Raw genomic sequence first — 21,202 nt, forward strand, 5'->3', positions numbered from 1 at the left:
ATGCAATTACTATCCTTGGTAGGAGCAATAGTATAGCTCACTCTTATAATTTTCCGGTCTGGCACAAGGTCCTGTCTTTGACCATGCTATGCAACCACCGTTCTTACGGTTGACACCCGATTTGGTTCAGGTGACCTAATGAATTCCAGGTGAATTCCTAGGATTTTACGTTCAATGGTAATGAACGCATTGAAAATGGGTTTTCAGAAAACAAATCGGTTTGTAATTTTGATCAAAATATTTTCTCATTCAAGCTCGAGTTTAGATATCATTGAATTCCATGAGTTTGTAATTCTCAATCTTTAAGGTCAATCTCTAGGATTGAGTAATATCAGGCTTAAAAGCTGATTTTTGATCTTTTAAGGAGATTATCCTTTCTGGGGATCTGATTCATTAGTCTTATCCAGCTAATTTGCACGGCGTCCTCCCCATTTTACGAGACAGATCCTCTCATGGTTAGGATAAGTCTGACCACTTGGCGACCCTGTTTGATTCTGAGGTCCGTGGATTTCCTGCTGATTTTAGAGATGACTTTTCTAGATTTTTCGTCAACCTACAGCTGGTCTGGACGAAAACTTCATGACCTAAATCAAGAAGCACGTTTCTTTTTCGGAAGACTTTACTTCCTTTTAATGATGGAATTGATTCATCGTGTAGATCCATTTTTTCTTTCAAATATATTACAGTAAATCGGGTAAAATAGATTAGTTTAGTCCAAATCAAAAGTATCTTCAGTTATTTGTTTACAAAGATATGTGACTTATGTTTTAAATAACTTGATAAATTTTCCCACACTTGACTTTTTATTTTCTTTTATTTTGTCCTCTATTCCATTTGAAATGAATTCTAACATTTTGAGTTGTTTCTCAATTTATGTCCTTTCCGAGGTAACAATAATTTCGGTGTTAACACCTAGTTTTATCGTTCATAAATATGTATAAACATGATTTTGAGTTCATTTAATTGAAAATTTTGAAAACTTTTACTAGAATTGGGTAGTCAGTATATAAGACTAGAGCTGTTCTTTATTATCAGAGAGCACTAGATTCTAATACAACTACTGCGTTACTAGTATTTTTAATGGTAACCAAGTGTATAAGTTAAAAATTTTAAAAATCCGAAAGAATTTAACCCCTTCCCACACTTAAGATCTTGCAATGCCCTCTTTTAACACCCCAGATTTTTTTTTTTAAAATAAAAACAGCGGAAGACCTGTTTATCATATATATAATATAAAATCCACTTGAATATAATATCCACGTTAATATTTAAAAGTCCGGGTGTTATATTAAACAATAAAACAGCTTTTAATATAAAAGACACATCAGAGTTTCCGGCTTTGTCAAACATATCTTCCAGCATCCCATCTTCACCCTGACAAGTATCATACAACAAATCCATAACCTGCAGGGAAGATGTGGGGAATTAGCACGAAGCTAAGTGAGTACGACTAACTACAGGCAATAGTATACAGAAACCGCCATACTAATCATGTCACAAAATCTAACACACAAACATCACCCAAGTGCCGTCTACAGAGACTCTGGCGGCTCGGCCAAACCATTAACCACCAGTTGATCGGACTGGGGCTTACCAGAAGTTCCTCCACCACCGTGTTGTATATATATAATCCACACGCGACGGACACGTCATTCACATATATATACACCACGATTGTCTAGGCTACCACATGAGGAACCCAACCTGCAGGTTGATCTCTCCTACCGAGGCTACCACACAATAGGGACGCACTGGGCTCCAGCAGACAAGCATCAACTAACATGCAGTCATCACAACATATTAACTAACCATAGTAGCAAGTATATCTAACAAGCACGGCAATCATAATATAACATGCTACTCTATACTATATACTCTAGTTAGTCCCACTCACCGATGCCCGCAAAACTCGGTAGTCTAATGTCACCGAGTCTTCTCCTCATCTATATCACCTGAGAATAAATACTGAACAAGTTAGTAAACCGCACCACATTTACTAACTTTATCACATTCTATATATATACACTATATATATATATATACACACACACACACACACCACACACACATATATATATACAAAATGTCTCAATATCACACAAACGGTTCGCGGGTTTAACAGGCACAATCCGAACATTAAACACGTTCACAATTCAATAATCAACAAATGGGTCGTGATCAAAATAGACAACCTACCCAAATGGGTCGGGAGCAATTCGACACGATCACGCATATATATATATATATATATATATATATATATATATATATATATATATATATATATATAATGTCAAGTTACACAAATGGGTCAACTAGACACTAATGACCCAAATGGATCATAATTTTCGCACTTTAACCCAAATAAGCTCAAAACCCATTTAAAATGACGAAACATGCATATACACTTGACACGACATCGAGGACATATCACAACCAACTAATACCCATTTTGACACAATATAGTCCAAGCGGGTCAAACAGTGTCAAACGGCCGAACAAACCAACATACGAACCATAGAACAAGTGTACGGGCCATCGGGGTTCGACCACGCCAAGACGCTGCGCATTATGGTGTGCAAATAGCAGTAGATCAGCAGCATAAAGGCTGCAGACAGCAGCAACAAGCTGCGAACAGCAGCATGAAACAGTAGCAGCAGCCACGCTGCTGTCCCTCAATGTTTTGCCCACCATTTTCGCGATTTCGTGCAGTGTTTTAGACTAAATAATGGTTCTTAATCATGCACAAAACATATATACAATACTAATCCGTCAAACAACAAGTTAACATCAACACAAGATCAAGATTCGAGCAAAGAAATGCATACGTACATAGTTACAACCCAAATCTAAAACTAACAAATGGGTCAACGGTCGAAACGGGCGATTACACTTTAATGTAAATTTACACATGTATATATATATATATATATATATATATATATATATATATATATATATATATACATATTACATACCCGAAAATGCCCAAAGTCAAACAAACGGGTTGCGAGCCAAAACGGTCACAAGTTAACACATATACATACAATAATTTATATTTATGCCATTAAACTAACCAAATAAGTCAAGGGCTAAACGGGCGACCCAAACCATATGAATTACACAATATACATAAACGGGTCGGGAGTTATCACACATACATATACAATTACATGTACACTATCTCATAATCAAATAATCCAAACAAAAATAATAAGGACTAAACGAGTGACCCGAATATCATAATTCACACAAATCATTAGTACGGGCCACGGGTTTCGGGTCACTACTAACCGAGTACTCTGCATAAAAAGTCCACTTATACATTACTAATTCAAATTAAATTAACCAAATGATTCATGGTCTGAACAAGCAAATAAAATCAACCCGTGCACCGAAAAAATGACAACCACCGCCACCGGCCGCCAACCGCCACCGATGGCCGCCGGCAGCGGCGGTAGCCTCCCAAAATCAGCAGCAACAGCAGCCGTAGCTGCTGTCCTACCATGGTGCACCCCCAAAAATTGTTGTTTCTTCCTAATTCAAGCCAAATACAAGTCCATAACGATTTACTACATGTATACTATCAAAAACAAGCATAAATCAAGCACTTTCACTTCTAATTTCAAAGATTCAAGCATCAATTCATCTATATTTTCTAACTTTTATAAAACTAACAAGAACCTCAAATAAACAAAGATACAAGCACAAATTGAAGACAAACCTTTGTTAATTTGTTAGAGAAGCAAGAACCCATGAATGGATCTTCCAATTTTCATCACCATCTTCATAATTAAAAAGCTAGGTTTTCATGGTGGTGGTGGTGAGTTTCGTGAAAAAGAAAGGAGAGGGAGGAAGACCACCACAAACTTGAACTAGTAATTTAATCATCATCTTCAATCCTCAATTTAATCAAAACTTAGGGTTCTTGTATGTGTATGTATGTGTGTCGATTGGAATAAGGGGAAGGGGAAATAAAACCGTGTACAGTGATAACACAAAGGGAAGTGGCGGTTTTGGTTAATAAAAGGGTATTAAATCCCATACCTCATAAAACACGGGTATTTATCTGTTTTCAAAAACGCAACTTACTACAGTCGGGAGCCCAAACGAAGTCCAAAATTAATAAATAAAATATTTATGTGAACCTTGTCACAAAACGCACCTACGGGACTGATAATTAATTAAATACAATTTTTTTTTAATTATTTCACAAAAACACACTTTAAAACATAAAACGGACAGAAAAAGGGCAAAAAGGTAAATTTTAACTAGGCCCGTCATCAGGATGTTACAAATCTGCCCCATTAAAGAGATTCCGTCCTCGGAATCTGGTCAGTCAAAGTCAATAAAAGTCACGGGTACTACAAACCATCACAATGGGACCTGAGTCATGTCACTTCTTACGTTCACAAGCGTTACAAGGTTTCGTTCATTCCGGTTGGTCAACTGAAAACTCATTAGTCCAAAATCAAACAAAACTATCCAATAAGATTACTACCCAATGGTCAAATTTCCAAACATATTGGCGTTTGTTTGCTGAATGATAAATGGTGCATATCATTTGTTCATTCCGTCTTGTTGTTACATCACATTTATTTTTCATCTTGTCGTCAAAATTACTAGCTTTTGTTGAACTTAATGTCAGTCTTTGAAAATTGTGATGTTTTACCATGTTTTGTACAATATACATACAATACAAATATAAACATGCATGGCAATTTGAAATGGGACTTAAAATCCCACTTTCAAATCCTAAATGTGAAATATTAGTACACAATAATAATAATAATAATAAAAATGATAAAAATTACATAAATATATCCAATAACATAAGTTTAAACATGAATAAGTAAAAAGATAAAAACATAAAAATCATAAAAATAACCAATGGAACCAAATCAGTCTGGATAGGGGTTCCAGTTCATCTCGTCAGGTGGGTTCCATTGTTGGTTATAGGTGTTCTGATAGGCTTGGTTATAGTCATACCGGTTAAAGGGTGGTCGGATGTTGGGGTTGTTTGGCGGAAAATGAGCAGGTCGAGTAGGCACGTAATTATTTGGTACCTGATATGATAGCTGGCTCATGATTTGGTGCTGATGAACTAACCAGCTATCGTGTTAGCGTCGCCTATAATTCTCGTATACTCGCTCGGAGTTCCACTGCTCATACATACTATGTCTGGCCGCGCTCGTCATTGCTTCCTCATCTATGAGATAAAATTCTTAATGATATGCTCTAGCCCACTCATAAGATAGTCGGACTAATTGATTTTCCATGGCTACATAGGCGTAACCTCAAGCATTTAACATTTTTTCTTCTAAACATATGAACGGTCCATCTCTGCATAAAGTAACAAATTCGGTGTTTGAATAGGTTTGATTATTTGAACATTTACCTTCGTGTGACCATTTTCCGCATTTGTGACATCTTTCAAGGTGTCGTGCTCTTCTTTTCGCTGCGGATTTTGATTTTCATTTACCAAATTGTAACTTATTATTTTCGCATCTGGATTCTTTTCTTACTCCGTCCAATTTACCTCTGATTAATGATACTATTTCACTTGGAAGGGTGTCATTATTACGTTTAGTGATCAAAGCGTGTAGCATTAGACCATGGTTTAGTTCACAAGAAGTCTTCATCTCGTAAAACCTAAAAAAAAAAAAAACAGAATGGTGGGAGAAGACTAGTTCTTTAGGGTCTGCTAGGGAAAGACCATTCGGGTTCCATTTTCGAGAACTACACGAAAACAGAAAATCTAACTCTAACAGAAATACATATTATCCTTTAAAGACTTGATTCTCCCCACACTTGGTTAGCTGTGGTGTTGAAATTGTGATTAACTTCGTTGTCAACTGAAATGTCCCGTTCTTATTGATTAAAAACGTTCCATATTAATTGATTTCGTTGCGAGGTTTTGACCTCTATATGAGACATTTTTCAAAGACTGCATTCATTTTAAAACAAACTATAACCTTTATTTCATCAATAAAGGTTTAAAAAGCTTTACGTAGATTATCAAATAATGATAATCTAAAATATCCTGTTTACACACGACCGTTACATAATGGTTTACAATACAAATATGTTACAAAAAAAATAAGTTTCTTGAATGCAGTTTTTACACAATATCATACAAGCATGGACTCCAAATCTCGTCCTTATTTAAGTATGCGACAGCGGAAGCTCTTAATAATCACCTGAGAATAAACATGCTTAAAACGTCAACAAAAATGTTGGTGAGTTATAGGTTTAACCTATATATATCAAATCATAATAATAGACCACAAGATTTCATATTTCAATACACATCCCATACATAGAGATAAAAATCATTCATATGGTGAACACCTGGTAACCGACATTCACAATATGCATATAAGAATATCCCCATCATTCCGGGACACCCTTCGGATATGATATAAATTTCGAAGTACTAAAGCATCCGGTACTTTGGATGGGGTTTGTTAGGCCCAATAGATCTATCTTTAGGATTCGCATCAATTAGGGTGTCTGTTCCCTAATTCTTAGATTACCAGACTTAATAAAAAGGGGCATATTCGATTTCGATAATTCAACCATAGAATGTAGTTTCACGTACTTGTGTCTATTTTGTAAATCATTTATAAAACCTGCATGTATTCTCATCCCAAAAATATTAGATTTTAAAAGTGGGACTATAACTCACTTTCACAGATTTTTACTTCGTCGGGAAGTAAGACTTGGCCACTGGTTGATTCACGAACCTATAACAATATATACATATATATCAAAGTATGTTCAAAATATATTTACAACACTTTTAATATATTTTGATGTTTTAAGTTTATTAAGTCAGCTGTCCTCGTTAGTAACCTACAACTAGTTGTCCACAGTTAGATGTACAGAAATAAATCGATAAATATTATCTTGAATCAATCCACGACCCAGTGTATACGTATCTCAGTATTGATCACAACTCAAACTATATATATTTTGGAATCAACCTCAACCCTGTATAGCTAACTCCAACATTCACATATAGAGTGTCTATGGTTGTTCCGAAATATATATAGATGTGTCGACATGATAGGTCGAAACATTGTATACGTGTCTATGGTATCTCAAGATTACATAATATACAATACAAGTTGATTAAGTTATGGTTGGAATAGATTTGTTACCAATTTTCACGTAGCTAAAATGAGAAAAATTATCCAATCTTGTTTTACCCATAACTTCTTCATTTTAAATCCATTTTGAGTGAATCAAATTGCTATGGTTTCATATTGAACTCTATTTTATGAATCTAAACAGAAAAAGTATAGGTTTATAGTCGGAAAAATAAGTTACAAGTTGTTTTTGTAAAGGTAGTCATTTCAATCGAAAGAACGACGTCTAGATGACCATTTTAGAAAACATACTTCCACTTTGAGTTTAACCATAATTTTTGGATATAGTTTCATGTTCATAATAAAAATCATTTTCTCAGAATAACAACTTTTAAATCAAAGTTTATCATAGTTTTTAATTAACTAACCCAAAACAGCCCGCGGTGTTACTACGACGGCGTAAATCCGGTTTTACGGTGTTTTTCGTGTTTCCAGGTTTTAAATCATTAAGTTAGCATATCATATAGATATAGAATATGTGTTTAGTTGATTTTAAAAGTCAATTTAGAAGGATTAACTTTTGTTTGCGAACAAGTTTAGAATTAACTAAACTATGTTCTAGTGATTACAAGTTTAAACCTTCGAATAAGATAGCTTTATATGTATGAATCGAATGATGTTATGAACATCATTACTACCTTAAGTTCCTTGGAGAAACCTACTGGAAAAGAGAAAAATGGATCTAGCTTCAACGGATCCTTGGATGGCTCGAAGTTCTTGAAGCAGAAATCATGACACGAAAACAAGTTCAAGTAAGATCATCACTTGAAATAAGATTGTTATAGTTATAGAAATTGAACCAAAGTTTGAATATGATTATTACCTTGTATTAGAATGATAACCTACTGTAAGAAACAAAGATTTCTTGAGGTTGGATGATCACCTTACAAGATTGGAAGTGAGCTAGCAAACTTGAAAGTATTCTTGATTTTATGTAACTAGAACTTGTAGAATTTATGAAGAACACTTAGAACTTGAAGATAGAACTTGAGAGAGATCAATTAGATGAAGAAAATTGAAGAATGAAAGTGTTTGTAGGTGTTTTTGGTCGTTGGTGTATGGATTAGATATAAAGGATATGTAATTTTGTTTTCATGTAAATAAGTCATGAATGATTACTCATATTTTTGTAATTTTATGAGATATTTCATGCTAGTTGCCAAATGATGGTTCCCAAATGTGTTAGGTGACTCACATGGGCTGCTAAGAGCTGATCATTGGAGTGTATATACCAATAGTACATACATCTAAAAGCTGTGTATTGTACGAGTATGAATACGGGTGCATACGAGTAGAATTGTTGATGAAACTGAACGAGGATGTAATTGTAAGCATTTTTGTTAAGTAGAAGTATTTTGATAAGTGTATTGAAGTCTTTAAAAAGTGTATAAATACATATTAAAACACTACATGTATATACATTTTAACTGAGTCGTTAAGTCATCGTTAGTCGTTACATGTAAGTGTTGTTTTGAAACCTTTAGGTTAACGATCTTGTTAAATGTTGTTAACCCAATGTTTATAATATCAAATGAGATTTTAAATTATTATATTATCATGATATTATCATGTATGAATATCTCTTACTATGATATATATACATTAAATGTCTTTACAACGATAATCGTTACATATATGTCTCGTTTAAAAATCATTAAGTTAGTAGTCTTGTTTTTACATATGTAGTTCATTGTTAATATACTTAATGATATGTTTACTTATCATAGTATCATGTTAACTATATATATATCCATATATATGTCATCATATAGTTTTTACAAGTTTTAACGTTCGTGAATCACCGGTCAACTTGGGTGGTCAATTGTCTATATGAAACATATTTCAATTAATCAAGTCTTAACAAGTTTGATTGCTTACCATGTTGGAAACATTTAATCATGTAAATATCAATCTCAATTAATATATATAAACATGGAAAAGTTCGGGTCACTACAGTACCTACCCGTTAAATAAATTTCGTCCCGAAATTTTAAGCTGTTGAAGGTGTTGACGAATCTTCTGGAAATAGATGTGGGTATTTCTTCTTCATCTGATCTTCACGCTCTCAGGTGAACTCGGGTCCTCTACGAGCATTCCATCGAACCTTAACAATGGGTATCTTGTTTTGCTTAAGTCTTTTAACCTCACGATCCATTATTTCGACGGGTTCTTCGATGAATTGGAGTTTTTCGTTGATTTGGATTTCATCTAACGGAATAGTGAGATCTTCTTTAGCAAAACATTTCTTCAAATTCGAGACGTGGAAAGTGTTATGTACAGCCGCGAGTTGTTGAGGTAACTCAAGTCGGTAAGCTACTGGTCCGACACGATCAATAATCTTGAATGGTCCAATATACCTTGGATTTAATTTCCCTCGTTTACCAAATCGAACAACGCCTTTCCAAGGTGCAACTTTAAGCATGACCATCTCTCCAATTTCAAATTCTATATCTTTTCTTTTAATGTCAGTGTAGCTCTTTTGTCGACTTTGGGCGGTTTTCAACCGTTGTTGAATTTGGATGATCTTCTCGGTAGTTTCTTGTATAATCTCCGGACCCGTAATCTGTCTATCCCCCACTTCACTCCAACAAATCGGAGACCTGCACTTTCTACCATAAAGTGCTTCAAACGGCGCCATCTCTATGCTTGAATGGTAGCTGTTGTTGTAGGAAAATTCTGCTAACGGTAGATGTCGATCCCAACTGTTTCCGAAATCAATAACACATGCTCGTAGCATGTCTTCAAGCGTTTGTATCGTCCTTTTGCTCTGCCCATCAGTTTGTGGATGATAGGCAGTACTCATGTTTAGACGAGTTCCTAATGCTTGCTGTAATGTCTGCCAGAATCTTGAAATAAATCTGCTATCCCTATCAGAGATAATAGAGATTGGTATTCCATGTCTGGAGACGACTTCCTTCAAATACAGTCGTGCTAACTTCTCCATCTTGTCATCTTCTCTTATTGGCAGGAAGTGTGCTAATTTGGTGAGACGATCAACTATTACCCAAATAGTATCAAAACCACTTGCAGTCCTTGGCAATTTAGTAATGAAATCCATGGTAATGTTTTCCCATTTCCATTCTGGGATTTCAGGTTGTTGAAGTAGACCTGATGGTTTCTGATGCTCAGCTTTGACCTTAGAACACGTCAAACATTCTCCTACGTATTTAGCAACATTGGCTTTCATACCCGGCCACCAAAAATGTTTCTTGAGATCCTTGTACATCTTCCCCGTTCCAGGATGTATTGAGTATCTGGTTTTATGAGCTTCTCTAAGTACCATTTCTCTCATATCTCCAAATTTTGGTACCCAAATCCTTTCAGCCCTATACCGGGTTCCGTCTTCCCGAATATTAAGATGCTTCTCCGATCCTTTGGGTATTTCATCCTTTAAATTTCCCTCTTTTAAAACTCCTTGTTGCGCCTCCTTTATTTGAGTAGTAAGGTTATTATGAATCATTATATTCATAGATTTTACTCGAATGGGTTCTCTGTCCTTCCTGCTCAAGGCATCAGCTACCACATTTGCCTTCCCCGGATGGTAACGAATCTCAAAGTCGTAATCATTCAACAATTCAATCCACCTACGCTGCCTCATATTCAGTTGTTTCTGATTAAATATGTGTTGAAGACTTTTGTGGTCGGTATATATAATACTTTTGACCCCATATAAGTAGTGCCTCCAAGTCTTTAATGCAAAAACAACCGCGCCTAATTCCAAATCATGCGTCGTATAATTTTGTTCGTGAATCTTCAATTGTATAGACGCATAAGCAATCACCTTCGTTCGTTGCATTAATACACAACCGAGACCTTGCTTTGATGCGTCACAATAAATCACAAAATCATCATTCCCTTCAGGCAATGACAATATAGGTGCCGTAGTTAGCTTTTTCTTCAATAACTGAAACGCTTTCTCTTGTTCATCATTCCATTCAAATTTCTTCCCTTTATGCGTTAATGCAGTCAAGGGTTTTGTTATTCTGGAAAAGTCTTGGATGAACCTTCTGTAGTAACCAGCTAGTCCTAAAAACTGGCATATGTGTTTCGGAGTTTTTGGGGTTTCTCACTTTTCAACAGTTTCTATCTTTGCCGGATCCACCTTAATACCTTCTTTGTTCACTATGTGACCGAGGAATTGAACTTCTTCCAATCAAAATGCACACTTTGAAAACTTAGCGTACAATTCTTCATTCCTCAATACTTCTAACACCTTTCTCAAATGTTCACCGTGTTCTTGGTCATTCTTTGAGTAAATAAGTATGTCATCAATGAAAACAATGACAAACTTGTCAAGGTATGGTCCACACACTCGGTTCATAAGGTCCATGAACACAGCTGGTGCATTAGTTAAACCAAACGGCATGACCATAAACTCATAATGACCGTAACGTGTTCTGAAAGCAGTCTTTGGAATATCATCTTCTTTCACCCGCATTTGATGATACCCGGAACGTAAGTCAATCTTTGAATAAACAAACGAGCCTTGTAGTTGATCAAATAAGTCGTTGATTCTCGATAGTGGGTAGCGGTTCTTGATGGTAAGTTTGTTCAACTCTCGGTAGTCGATACACAACCTGAATGTACCATCTTTCTTCTTGACAAACAAAACAGGAGCTCCCCACGGTGATGTGCTTGGTCGAATGAAACCACGCTCTAAAAGTTCTTGTAATTGGCTTTGCAGTTCTTTCATCTCGCTGGGTGCGAGTCTGTAAGGAGTACGAGCTATTGGTGCAGCTCCTGGTGCAAGATCTATTTGAAATTCAACGGATCGATGTGGGGGTAATCCCGGTAATTCTTTCGGAAATACATCGGGAAATTCTTTTGCAATGGGAACCTCATTGATGCTCTTTTCTTCAGTTTGTACTTTCTCGACGTGTGCTAGAACAGCATAGCAACCTTTTCTTATTAGTTTTTGTGCCTTCAAATTACTAATAAGATGTAGCTTCGTGTTGCCCTTTTCTCCGTACACCATTAAGGGTTTTCCTTTTTCTCGTATAATGCGAATTGCATTTTTGTAACAAACGATCTCTGCTTTCACTTCTTTCAACCAGTCCATACCGATTATCACATCAAAATTCCCTAACTCTACTGGTATCAAATCAATCTTAAATGTTTCGCTAACCAGTTTAATTTCTCGATTCCGACATATATTATCTGCTGAAATTAATTTACCATTTGCTAATTCGAGTAAAAATTTACTATCCAAAGGCATCAATGGACAACTTAATTTAGCACAAAAATCTCTACTCATATAGCTTCTATCCGCACCCGAATCAAATAAAACGTAAGCAGATTTATTGTCAATAAGAAACGTACCCGTAACAAGCTCCGGGTCTTCCTGTGCCTCTGCCGCATTAATATTGAAAACTCTTTCGCGGCCTTGTCCATTCGTGTTCTCCTAGTTCGGGCAATTTCTAATAATGTGGCCCGGTTTTCCACATTTATAACAAACTACATTGGCATAACTTGCTCCGACACTACTTGCTCCGCCATTACTCGTTCCGACACCATTTGTTCATTTCGTTCTATTAACCCCTGGTCCGTAGACCTCACACTTCGCCGCGCTATGACCATTTCTTTTACACTTGTTGCAAAATTTGGTGCAGAACCCCGAGTGATACTTTTCACACCTTTGGCATAGCTGCTTCTGATTGTTGTTGTTGTTGCGGTTATTATTGTTGTTGGGATGATTGTTGTAGTTGCTGTTGTTGTTGTTGTGGTTGTTGTTGTTGGGCCGTTTGTTGTAGTTGCGATTGATGTTGCGATTGTTGGGATAATTGTTGCGATTATTGTTGTAATTGCTGTTGTTGTTGTATTGGTGATTCTTATCATCGTTTTCCTCCCACTTTCTTTTGACTTGCTTCACATTGGCCTCTTCAGCAGTCTGTTCTTTAATTCTTTCTTCAATCTGGTTCACGAGTTTGTGAGCCATTCTACATGCCTGTTGTATGGAGGCGGGCTCGTGTGAACTTATATCTTCTTGGATTCTTTCCGGTAATCCTTTCACAAACGCGTCGATCTTCTCTTCCTCATCTTCGAATGCTCCCGGACACAATAGGCACAATTCTGTGAATCGTCTTTCGTACGTGGTAATATCAAATCCTTGGGTTCGTAACCCTCTAAGTTCTGTCTTGAGCTTATTGACCTCGGTTCTGGGACGGTACTTCTCGTTCATCAAGTGCTTGAATGCTGACCATGGTAGTGCGTACGCATCGTCTTGTCCCACTTGCTCTAGATAGGTATTCCACCATGTTAACGCAGAACCTGTGAAGGTATGCGTAGCGTACTTCACTTTGTCCTCTTCAGTACACTTACTTATGGCAAACACCGATTCGACCTTCTCGGTCCACCGTTTCAATCCGATCGGTTGTGACGACTCCGTCAAAACACTTAACGGCTCCGTCACTTGGTCCCACAGCTTGATCGAAACTCTATATGAATTTAATAAAACAACCTTGCATTCTTTATTTAAAAATGATTTCCTATAAAGGAAATCTACTAAAATGTATAAGTTTAGAAAAACTATACAATAATACTTTAACCAAAAGTTGACCAAAATAAAGTCAACAAACAACCACTTTTTAATGTAACAAAATAGAATGCAAGTTAATGTTTAACAAAAGCTGCCATCATAAATATGCAGACTCTCTAAGCACAGCGGAAGCAATCAATCATGAACCTGAGAATAAAACATGCGAGTAACTGTCAACAAAAATGTTGAGTGAATTATAGGTTTAATATTGCAAACAATATTTAATTTAAACAATAAAAATTTATGTTTGAAAACATAAAAACTCCTTTTTGAACCACCAAATTATATGCTAGAAAACATATAATAAAACATTATTCCATTTTCCGTGAGCCACCTGGTAACCACTTAACCATTTATTTACCCTTGCCAAACACAATAAATAATATACACCGAACAAGTGTATCTACAACAAAATACGAAGTACTAAACATTCCGATAACAAATTGCTAGCGCGACTAGCTCAAAATGGGGTTGTCAAACCCGATAGATCTATCCGTAGGATTCGCGTTCACCAGTAGAAACCAGTGATTACAGTTACCAGACTAGGGAATATTTTTGTTCAACTCACAATGAATAATTTAAACCAACTTCCACATGTGTCCAAAATATAAAATAAATTGCATGTATTCTCATCCCAAAAGATTTAAAATAGAAAAATGGGACTATAACTCACCTTAATAGCAACGAAGTAACCAATACAATTAAGCGAACAGCAAATGTAGTACAGTGATCAGGAATGATCACAACGCCGACCTATAAATAAAGCAGGTCGATATAAATAACTAACTTAGGTCAAGTCTTAGTATGACAGCTATTGTACATGTTGCAAGTAGTCATAGAACAATACTCAATATGCATCGGTTTGATCGGAACAGCTTACGGACACACACTTTCTATTTTTAGAAAGTTTCTATTTTTTGCAGGTTTCCATTTTTGGAAAGTTTCTATTTTTGGAAAGTTTCTATTTTTGGAAGTTTCTATTTTTGGAAGTTTCTATTTTTGGAAAGTTTCTATTTTTGGAAAGTTTCCAAATTTAGAAAGTTGCTATTTTAGGAAAGTTTATAAGTTAGGAAAGTTTCCTTAATTAGAAAGTCAACAAAAGTCAACTGAAAGTCAAAGTCAACCGAAAGTCAACTCAAAAGTCAACCTTGGTCAAACATGGTCAATGTAAATTTTAAAAGTGTAAGTTATAATAATAATATAAGTTATAACGTTTATTAAAGTTAAATATGTCTAATTATGTCATAACATAAGTTTAATTAAATTAAAATGAATTATTAAAGTTAATATAAATTTAAATGATATAATTAATATAACATAAGTATTTAATTAATTAATTAAATATTAGTCATAATATAAGTATTATTCATTAATAATAAATTTTAAATTATATCATAAGTATTATTAATTAATAATGAATTATTAATCATATCATAAGTTTCTAATTATAATCATTAAATCATAAGTATTTAATAATTAAATTATAATTAAATAATAACTAAGCCTTAGAATAATTAAATAATTAATTAATCCTTATTATAAGTCTTATAATAGTAATCTCATAATATAAGTTTAATACTTATCATAAGTATTTTCCATTAATAATGAAGTATCATTTATCATATGTTTAATTAAAATGTTAATTAAATCATAAGTATTAATTAAATGATATAATAAATATATATCATAAGTTGTAAATAATAATAATTACTTTTTTTATCATAAGTAATTAAATGATAATGAAATCCATTATTTATATCATAAGTTTCATAATTAGTCAAAAGTTTTAAATCAAAAGTTCATCGGGTCGTATCCTGAGCCCCGGGTGTCGGTTTTCGGCGAGCCTTACATATATCTCCGCCTAAGCAAACCACCCAACACTTTGGTACACTCAAGAACATACCATGAACAGCCCACAAGTCGTGATATACAGCCAATACACTAGTTGGAACTTCAATTCAATCAAAAACGTGTTTTAGACGTAACGGGTGATACGTGGCTCGGATTGGGATGACCCGAACATGAAAGTTCGCCCCACCATCAGTCCTAACACACTAACACACCCTAAAGTCACCAAATATGGTCACAAAGTCGGACCAAACCTGGTTCATACCAAAATCACATTTCAATCTTAACAAAATACCACTTTGCTCGTATCTAGGGCTCCGGGAATCGAAACGACATGAATCCGGAGTCTAAAATTAATGTCTTGATGAGAGGAACTCATCTAGATACTTTATTTTAACTTTTATAACAGTCACCAAGTCAGAAACACACGAAAAATCTGCTGTCCCAATTATATCAAACCGAAAACATATATTTACGAGTAATTCTATGCATACAAACACCATTACAATAACAATTAATCATCATACTATTAAAATAGACATCAAATACAGAAAAATAAAGAAAAATTAAAAGTTCTAGGGTTAGGGTTTATACCCTAATCAAGAAACAATTGGTATGATCGCGTAGAGAACGGAACGAGGAACGCGTTGGTGTTAATTGATTGATGATCCAAGTAATAAAATTGTTTGATGAAGATGATGTTGTGGGATGATGGTGCCGTCACCAAAGGGAGAAGGAAGAGGGAGGAGAGCAAATTAAATTTAGGTTTTTAATTAAAAGTGGAAGTGATAAAATTAAAATGCCAAAAAAAGAAAATGGGGAGTATTACTCCCTCCCCCCCTTGGAATTTCGGCTGAATAGGGGTGTGTGGAGTGGGCCCCACTAGCCCAAGTTGCTAAGTGATTAATTCCTGATGGCCCGAAAGCCCGAACGAGTCCCGAAACGCGAAAACGCACTTACGCGATTAAAAATCCGGAAAGATAAAAAACGCGCGACGAAAAATAAATATAAATACCCTATATAATTATATGACCTTAAAATATCATATTTAAAATAATTAGGGTTTAAATATCCCAAAAACGCGACCGTTGGTTTGAAAACCGAAAAGATTCGCCGGACAGAAATCCGCGACACGTAGAAACGTACGATTTAAAATATGAATACAAATATTCATTTAACACATAATAATTAATATATTATTACAAAAATAATAATATAGGTCATAGAAATGACGTGGCACGAATAACAATTAACGGTCGTTAAATAGTTAACGGTAAAAGATAACGGAAAAAGTAGGGTCGTTACAGTACCTTCCCGTTACGGAAATTTCGTCCCGAAATTTAAGCAGGTGCAGGGGTTGACTCAGCATTTGGGAACAAATGCGGGTACTTCTGCCTCATCTGACCTTCACGCTCCCAAGTGAACTCGGGATCGCGCCTGGCGTTCCATCTAACTCGAACAATAGGAATTCTACTCTGCTTAAGAGTCTTAACCTCTCGATCCATAATCTCGACAGGTTCCTCAATAAAATGGAGTTGTTTATCAACATGAAGTTCATCAAGAAGAATGGTTTCATTGACCTCGACCAAACACTTCTTCAAATTCGATACATGAAAACGTTATGAAAAGCGCTACGCTCTTGTGGCTCCTTCAAACGATAAGCCACCGTCCAACTCTCTCAATAATCTCAAATGGTCCAACAAAATGAGAATTCAACTTTCCCCTTTTACCAAAACGTACTACACCTTTCCAAGGTGACTCCTTCAACATAACACGGTCGCCGACCTGAAATTCAATATCGTTCCTTCTCTTATTGGCATAACTCTTTTGCCTACTTCTGGTGGTTCTCAATCTTTCCTTAATCTGTACGATCTTCTCGGTAGTCTCATGAATAATTTCTGGACCTGTGAGATGAGCATCCCCAACCTCATTCCAACAGATAGGAGACCTACACTTTCTACCATACAGAGCTTCAAACGGTGCGGCTTTAATACTTCCATGATAACTATTATTATAAGAAAATTCAGCCAGTGGCAAGTACTTATCCCAACCATTACCAAAATCAATGATGCATGCTCGTAACATGTCTTCCAACGTTTGAATGGTCCTTTCACTATGACCTTTCATCTGAGGATGATAAGCGGTGCTCACATCCAACTTAGTTCCCAAAGCTTCCTGTAAGGATCGCCAAAACCTCGATGTAAATCGACTGTCTCGGTCCGAAATAATAGATACGGGAACACCATGTCTAGAAACAATCTCCTTCAAATACAAACGGGTAAGCTTCTCTATCGAATCTGTTTCCTTAATTGGCAAGAAATGAGTTGACTTAGCGAGTCGGTCAACAATCACCTAAATGGTATCATAACCACCCACAACTCTTGGTAACTTCGTAATGAAGTCCATCGTAATACCTTCCCACTTCCACTCGGGAATTTCAGGTCGCACCAAAAGTCCAAACGGTTTCTGATGTTCAGCTATAATCTTAGCACTGGTCAAACACTTAGCCACATACGTAGCCACATCAGCCTTCAAATGAGGCCACCAATACAGCTCCTTAAGATCATGATGCATCTTTCCTGAACCAGGATGAATAGAGTACCTAGACTTATGAGCCTTATCTAAAACAAGTTGTCGTAGGTCACCAAACTCCGGAACCCAAAGATGTCCCGCAAAATACCGAGTACCATCGGTTCGTACATCTAACTGTTTACTCAAGCCTCGGACCTTCCCGTTACAAAATTCCCATCCTTCAAGGCTTCTTGTTGAGCTGCAAGAATCTGCCTTGCGAGGTTTGTTCAAATGGTCATATTTAAGGCTCTAAACCTACGAGGTTCAGCCCTTTCTTTACGACACAAGGCATCAGCCACAACATTGGCCTTACCCGGATGATATAAAAGTTCACAATCATAATCATTCAACGTCTCAATCCATCTGTGTTGTCTCATGTTCAGCTGTTTCTGATCGAGGATATGTTGAAGACTTTTGTGATCTGTGTACACAGTACTCTTAACCCCATACAAATAGCGTCTCCAAATCTTAAGTGCAAACACAACAGCTCCTAACACTAAATCATGGGTTGTATAATTCTGTTCATGGATCTTCAACTGACATGACACATAAGCGATGACTTTCTTTCGTTGCATCAAACGCAACCAAAGCCTTGACGCGAAGCATCACAAGAAACAACAAGGTCATCATTACCCTCAGATAGTGACAATATCAGAGCGGTAGTCAACTTCTTCTTCAAAATCTGAAAAGTAGTCTCTTGTTCATCCTCCCACGCATACTTCTTCCCCTTGTGCGTTAAAGCAGTCAGAGGTTTCGCTATACGAGAGAAATCTTGAATGAACCTTCTATAACAGCCTGCCAAACCTAGGAACCAGCGAATCTGAGTAGGAGTTTTCGGAATTTCCCACTTTTCAATCGCCTAAATCTTAGCAGGATCAACTTGTATTCCCTGGTTACTAACAATATGTCCAAGGAATTGAACTTCTCTTAATCAGAAAGCACACTTAGAGAACTTGGCGTACAACTCTTCTTCTCTCAATAAATCAAGCACCAACTTCAAATGTTCTTCGTGCTTTTCATCACTCTTAGAATAAATAAGGATGTCGTTGATGAAAACAATAACGAATTTGTCCAGATAGGGTCTGCACACACGGTTCATGAGGTCCATGAACACAGCAGGTGCATTTGTTAATCCGAACGGCATAACAAGGAATTCAAAGTGACCATAACGGGTGCGAAAAGCGGTGTTCAGAACATCAGATTCTTTAACATGCAATTGGTGATAAGCAGAATGAAGATCAATCTTAGAATAAATGGACGAACCTTGAAGTTGATCGAACAGATCATCAATTCTCGGAAGAGGGTAACGGTTTTTAACAGTAAGCTCATTCAATTCACGATAATCAATACACAAACGAAATGAACCATCTTTCTTCTCAACGAACAAAACGGGAGCTCCCCAAGGGGATGAACTGGGACGGATGAAATAATGTTGCAATAATTAAGGAAGAAATAAATATGGAGTAGTCACATCGGTGGCATAGATATTTAAGGCAATTCTCTCAAAGGAGTTAACGAGGATCATGGACTCCAAAGTAAATTTTCATTATATTTCCGAAAGGAAGAGGTACGATAGGTGTGATATTTCAACGAGAGTGAGCTTCCTGGTACAATGAGCGAGAAAATCTAGGATTCCTCCTTCTTCTTCAATTTATATGCGGATAAAAGGAAACGTGAATCGTGGACTATATAAAAATAATAGTCGACTCCAGGTGAGATGAATCTCAAAAATGATTTCGTGCACCTCAAAGTACTGAATCATAGGGTTGATGTTGCGGTTGACAGCGAATATTGAGAGTAGAAACTCCTCAAACGGTCTAGAGTAATATATATCCATGATACCCATTATAACAACATTTGGGGTAGAAACCCACCTAGCGCCTTTTCTACAATAAGGTGACCATCGAGGGTACCCCAGAAAATTGATTTATCGGTCTGCGTTTCGACCATGTCCAACCATAAGAGATAAAATCTAATGAGCGCAAAGACTCTCCAACAAATTTACAAAGCCGGACCCCAAAGTGGTGTATGAGTTTCTATCAATGAACTTAATGGTAAGTTTCATCCTTAAACGGAGGATGAGGAGAACTGTGATCCAAACACTCGGTAGAGTAATACGAAAATTCTAATGTAATCAATCAAAGGAGTTTTGAAAAAGCTTGAAACGTCTGATGTAACCCCATAAATGGAACGAAGCTCTTAGTAAATTTAGAAGTATGTACAACGTGTACCATTTTACGTAAATCAATTTGAGTTAACTAGACAACTCAATAAGAGTGGTTTTAAAATAATTTTGAAGGTATAAATTAGTGTATACTAGCCAAAATAGGTAAGGGTAAATTTGTCCATTTGAATTCATACGTACATATATGATTTTATAAATAGTATACATGACAAAGTATTTCATTACTTCTATTCGCCTATAAATCTCGTGAGAACCGCCCAATTACACAAATGTGTAAAATTTTTAATGAAAAGCAGGGTATCCGCATCACAGAGGTTACGAGTTGAAGTAAGATCGTTAAAGCTCGGGTGATGGACTTGAATCGTCTTGCGACATCTCTTCAATAAATACTACGAGGTCATGAAAACCAATGAGTTAAATAATGTCTTGACTTTTATCAGAACACAAGTCCTTGGGTCAAAACTAATCACGTGCGAAGCTGTCACTAACAAGCGAGTTATAAATGATAAAACATGGGGTAGGTAGTTCGGTTAAGATGAGTCTCTCGCATATCAACAAATAAGATAATGAGTATCTTCCTTACTCATGTAATAACGTTAGAATTTCCGAATGAGTGATGTACAAATTTTCTTTGACTCGCTTTCTATTCCTCATGTCACAATATTGGGACTTTTTATGAATTAAAGTAATATAATCACGTTGGCCTGACGCCATTATATTTCACTAACTCATAGTTCCATTCCAATATCACTACATAAGGTCAGGACACGTGGTCAACCTCGAATTTCAACACAATTTCCCTAAAACAATTTCTTAACAATGTGCTAAGGATAGCACAAGAGACAAAGACATCGAAAGTAATGAATAGGAGTAACGATGACATAAAAATGTCTTCGAAGTACCAAGAATCTC

At 36.1% G+C, this 21,202-nt stretch overlaps 1 long non-coding RNA gene across 1 annotated transcript; it reads right to left on the reverse strand.

Moving 5' to 3' along the window:
- Positions 1-1,243: 1,243 nt before the first annotated feature.
- Positions 1,244-3,969, reverse strand: LOC139851353 (uncharacterized). The gene is made up of 3 exons (XR_011760597.1): positions 3,725-3,969; positions 1,895-1,952; positions 1,244-1,404 (listed from the first exon to the last, which is right to left on the reverse strand). It is a non-coding gene; the product is annotated as an uncharacterized lncRNA (long non-coding RNA).
- Between the last annotated feature and the right edge of the window lie 17,233 nt (positions 3,970-21,202).

The sequence above is a fragment of the Rutidosis leptorrhynchoides genome, chromosome 6, assembly GCF_046630445.1.
Source record: "Rutidosis leptorrhynchoides isolate AG116_Rl617_1_P2 chromosome 6, CSIRO_AGI_Rlap_v1, whole genome shotgun sequence".
NCBI lineage: Eukaryota > Viridiplantae > Streptophyta > Magnoliopsida > Asterales > Asteraceae > Rutidosis > Rutidosis leptorrhynchoides.